Here is a 5,430-nt window from a genome sequence, read left to right on the forward strand (position 1 = left end):
CAGAGCAGAACCTGCATCTTATCTTCATTTACTGGTTGGGAAATGCTGACTTCTCCTAGCAAAGCAGTATTTAAACTACTAGTTTTATGCTGTTACATGTTCAGAGCTCTCTGTTCTTTGAATTACTTTTCCTGGCTTGCAACTTGACATTTGTGCTTTCAGTTAGATATTTTAGTTTTCTGAAAAAAAACCCAACAACAAAAAACCCGGTAGTAAACTCATCCCTTAAGCTAAGTTTGCATATGTTGCAGATATGATTTGGCATGTAAAGGGACTGGCCAAAAATATGGCAGTAGTTTTATTTGTTTTGAGGTTTAAATTTCACAAAAGCTTTTTAAGTATGCAGCTATCAACCTAGGAGAAAGCTTTATAGTTGTAGAGAGCTTGGAGAGCAATAACTATGAATAGCGGAATAAGCACGAGTGATGTAATCTGAGAAGCAAAAGAGAGAGACAGAAGAGAGCTTAAGGCTTAACTATGTGGAAAACATTGTGAATGGGTTTGCAAGGGTTTTGACTTTTGATGGTAGATGTGGGATTTTTCCCATTAGTTTTGGTAAAATCAAACAAATGTGCAAGTTTGCTTTTATTTTCCCAAAACAGAAAATAAACTGTTCAGGGTAGCTGCGTGAGTGAAGTCTGGGTTCTGGAACTTGTTCTGTCTCCCAAATCCTTTCTCCCCTGCAGCATCTGCAGCTCCTCTTTGGGACCTGTGGCTTTATGAGTGTCTCTTGTTTCCTTCACTCCTTGTTTTTTTTCCCTTATGCAACATTGGCCCCTAAATACTCCTGCATCAGCCTACCCTTTATCTTTCTTTTTCTGGTTTTCCTGCTACCTGGACAAAGTCAGAATGTGTTGTGGTTGGTATAGATCTACATGAACTCTTTCTGGTTTTCCTCATTGGAGTGCTAATTTTGTTCTCTCTTCTACTCAGCCTCTGATTTTGATTTCTGGAAATTAATTTTGCAACAGCAACAACGCTTCTTCAAGTTTGGTTGCACAGCAGAATCTGAGACAGAGTGAGACTGAGAAAAAACAGCTAAAATAGTCTTACTCTTTCTCAGTTCACTCCAGATTTTTTTTTTTTTTTTAATACTTTTAGTCTCCACGTTCATGAGTTAAAGTGGAAGTGGTGTATTTTTCTCCATTTTCTTATCTTAAGCAAACATTTGGTAGTATAAACCAATGTATCGTGTTCTATTTAACTTATTTAATAAATCATGAACTATATTAAATACTGCAAAAAAACTTCAGATTACTTAAAAAATACAGCTCTCTATGGAGAATATTAAATGTATGTCTATATTCCACACTTCTGTGTCCTTTCTGAAAAATTTCACTGTATTTTTCAGGTTTTCACCAGCTTTTCTTAATAATTAGATGGTGCAGAGTGATTACCTTTTCTCTAGCCAGTGCTACAGAATCAGCACTATGTGAAGAATTTTCTTCTGTAGTATCTCACTGTATTTCTTATTTCCCATATATTTTGTATGGGCAGACTGGGCAGTACTCTGATTTTCCCAATAAAAAAATGTTTTTACTAATTTATGCCGAGGGATGCTTGAATTAGTTTATATATTAATAGAATGCTGCTTGTCATCTTAAGTTTATTGCAGTTGCCTTTCTGATATTAAAACTATTTGCTCACATTTGTGCAAACGCTGAAGATTCCCCTTACATTTTATTTTTTGCTAATCATTCCAGCTGGGAAATTTTTTTTTCAATTTCATTGTGTTAAAACCTTGTGGTTTTGTCCCATAAGGTAAAACTTACTATTAATAAAAGCTGTGCCTTTCCCTGCTCCTTCTAGCAATCTAGATATGAGTGGGATTTCTTGTTCCTATTTCTTAGGTTGCTGAGCTCCCGTGTTGTTCTCTTGGGCTGGGGGAGCAGGTTTGGGGGATTTCGAGACATTTTTGTAAAAAGTGAAGACACTACTCTTGTTCCAGTTTTGTGAACATCCTTCCCCAGCATCTCAGATCAAGGCAGGCAGAGCTAAGGCTTTGAAGTGTAATCCAGCAGGCAAAGTTATCTCTATCTTTAATTTTAGATATATCATGCATTTGTGTATTAGGGTTGCCCAGGTCCCATCTCTGATGCAGAGCTGAGATACAGAAATTGCTTATCTTAATCTTGGTCATTCAAAGCTCTCAAGATGAAATGAAGGAATTTCCATTGATGAGGGTTTTTTTTTAGTAAAACTTGAATCTTGATGTTAAAAATAGCATGCCTTACATTTTACTTTAACAGTTGAACCTTGAGTTAATAGTAAATCCAAGTATGTAGGATACAGTGCAAGTGTAGCTGCACCAGCCTGTAGTAGTTATTTCTACAACTGTACTCTAATGTAAACATGCAGTTAATTAAAATTTCTTGTTTACAGCTGAGCTTGCTTAGAAACAGCAATTCATTGAGGGGTGTTTTTGACAGCTAAGAGGTGAAATCACCCACTTTTTGAAAAATGTGGTAGTGGAATATCTCAGTGAGATGTTTTGTTTCAAGGTGTTGCTGTTACAGAAGTACAGGAAAGCTTGTGACCTTTTCTCTGAGCTACCTGTTGCTGGCTGTATTCTCCACAGGGCTATTGAATAAGTCATTGTGTTTGCTTCTCTTTTTAGTTAAGGCACCAGAAAATAATTATCTCTCCCAGCTGCACCCTTGCAGCCTCCCAGGAGTGGTGGGTGAGCTAATGGAGCAGGCAGAGGTGTGCAAGGTTTCCTTACGGGGTTTGCTGTAGTCCCAAGAGATGCTGCATTTAGCCTTGAATGGCACCTTCACAGCTTGCTGGGGGATTTACTGCTGCCTCCTTAATCACTGGAATTTAAACACCCCCTTCTTGTCTGGAGGTCTGCATGCGTAGAAGCACTTTGGTTTCCTTCAAGTTAAGACATTTTTATTCTGTTTTGACAGTACAATACCTATGTAATATAAATGTTCATGTTAATTAGAAAATGTTGCAAAGAAATGGGTGTTTGTGAAGTGAATGTGTTCCTTAAGTGTGTAATAACAAAGGATGCCTTGCTTCTATCTTCCTTGATTTTTTTTTTAATATGGATAAAAATGTGTAGTGAGACACTTAGCACAGTAAGTTCAGAAAGCTATGTGTAATACCTGTTTTAATCCTGATAATTTAAATTAAAATAGGCTAGGTAAATTTGGTTTAATGTGGCATTACTATGGAAAAATTCAACTAGTTGGTTTCATGAATTTTAATTTAATTGCATAACAGTGACTAGCATAGCTTCATGTATTTTGTTTGTTGTTTTTTAGCAGGTTAAGACTATTTAAGATAAACATGAAAACTTAGAGTTGTAATAACTTTTTTTAAAATAAGCAAAATATAGTAATCCTAAGGACATAGCCATTTACTGAAATGATTTTGTTGAATATCTTCTGAAATCAGGGTGTAATCACAGCACTGCATTATTTGTGGAAAAAAACTACAAGCACAGTGCAATGCCTAGGAAAACTATTTTTCCTTTAAATGCGAGAGAAAACTGAAGGGGGAAGGGCTCAGTTAAGCACCTGGGGTTCTCAGGAAAGCTGGGACTACTCAGTCCCAATCTACCACACAAACCCCAAGTCCTTGTGCAGGTCAGGCAGAGCAGCACTTTCTGCACTTCCAAATATTTGACAAAACAGTTGCAGAGCTCAGTGTCAGTAAAAAAATTAAGTTTTCTAGTACTTTGTCTCAATGTCTTCTGCAGCAAGCTTGTTATACAACTTTCTGGAAGATTTGCTTTAATGGGGTTGTGGGGGGGGGTTGTTGTTAAATTTCTGTGTTGTGGGAAGCTACTGGATTTTCTGCTCTGGGTTTTGAAGCACACTAAAATAGATGCCTGGAAGTTGGATGCAACCTTTTAATTTTGCTATGTCAAAATGATTAATGTTGTTTCAAAGTAGTTACTCATAGGAACACATTCTGCTTATGCTGAACACTGTAGATAAAAATATGCTCTGCAACTTACACATAGGACACTTAAAAATCAGAAATGTAACTATTTTGCCTGTTAGTTTTTTGAACTGGAACTGTGTCACTCTTAATTTCCCCAAACTCTTGGGAACTTGGGATGCTCCGTGCTGCCTCTGTGTTTTGCTTTCACTTAATTGGACAGTCTTCACTTTATATAATTCATCTTATGCAATCAAATGTTTACTTTCCTTATGTTTATCACCGAAGAACTTGGGATCGTTCTGTTACCTCAGTATCTTTTTGACACTGTAAAGGGCAAGAAAACAGTAAAAAAGATGGAGTTTAGTAAAACATCTCTGCATTCCGTGCAATTGTAGGGAGTTGGGAAAAACACTTTGAAATCATGTAGGCAGCATAATGTCTGACTTTTTTCCTCATAGTTTTATTCATACTGAATAATTTTTTTAAATGTATTTTTTTCTAGGATTAACTGGAGTCAACCAAGGCCTCTGTTTTCTTAACTGAAATTTATAGGTTCCATTCTGAGAATTTCAGACAAGGAGAAAACAGTACTTTTTTTTCCCCACTTAATTTTTTAATAGTATTGTTTGGACACAGATTTTCTGTTACTAAATGCAAAAGGTAAAATTACACATAGATATGTAGAGAAAGTAGAAATATTCTATATATATTATTCCTTACCAAAGAAAGTATGTTTCCATCCTGGATAATGCTGCAAACAGAAAAGGAAGTTTGGTATCTGTTAGAAGGACAAATATTGGGATCATCTCTGTGTGATTCTGTGATATTCTTATGGAAATAGAATATGTGTATTTTCAATAAACAATGAAGAAAAATCCCAGAGGATAGCCTGTGAGAAACTATGGGAAACACCAATTTATGTAACTTATTTATAATTATTACTGGGAGGGATGATCTGATAAGTTGTACTTAGAAATTTGTTTTAATGCAGCTGAACATGAGAGAGTCCCGCAGGAGTCAGAGTTTAGATTGTATCTGTAAAATTGGAAAGGGACTTGAAAGTCAATTAGTTAAATTACCTTAGTATGGTTTGGGATGTTTTTGTGGCAAAAAGACAAATGCAGGCTTGGATGACTAAAAGGAAAGTGAAACATAAGTGATAAAGGGGACTTCCAAATCTGATAAGAGCCTTACTAAAATAGTATATCCCATGCCTTCATGAAGGATGTGGAATTATTGGGTAGAACTTAAAAGGAAGGCCACAGGGGTTGTCCCAGGTCCAGAAGAGGGGTGTCCAGATGTGATTTCATGGCCATGTAGAGGTGATGCTGTGCAAGAAAGATACCTAAAAATGAGGGCAGGCATGAGATTGACTTCCTTAGCATTAGAGATACTTTATTTGAAATAATTTGTTGGGAATGAGGAAGCCTCATTTAAGCAATATTAGGGAGGTACAGGTTTATTTTTAAACTGTATTTCAATCCACCTTCTGAAGATTCAGCTTTCCTGACGCCGGTGTGTGTGCTCAGGGTGCCC

This window comes from Corvus kubaryi, unplaced genomic scaffold (genome assembly GCF_017639235.1).
Source record: "Corvus kubaryi isolate FWS band 111438036 unplaced genomic scaffold, C.kubaryi_AGA036_p1.0 64875, whole genome shotgun sequence".
NCBI classification, from domain to species: Eukaryota; Metazoa; Chordata; class Aves; order Passeriformes; family Corvidae; genus Corvus; species Corvus kubaryi.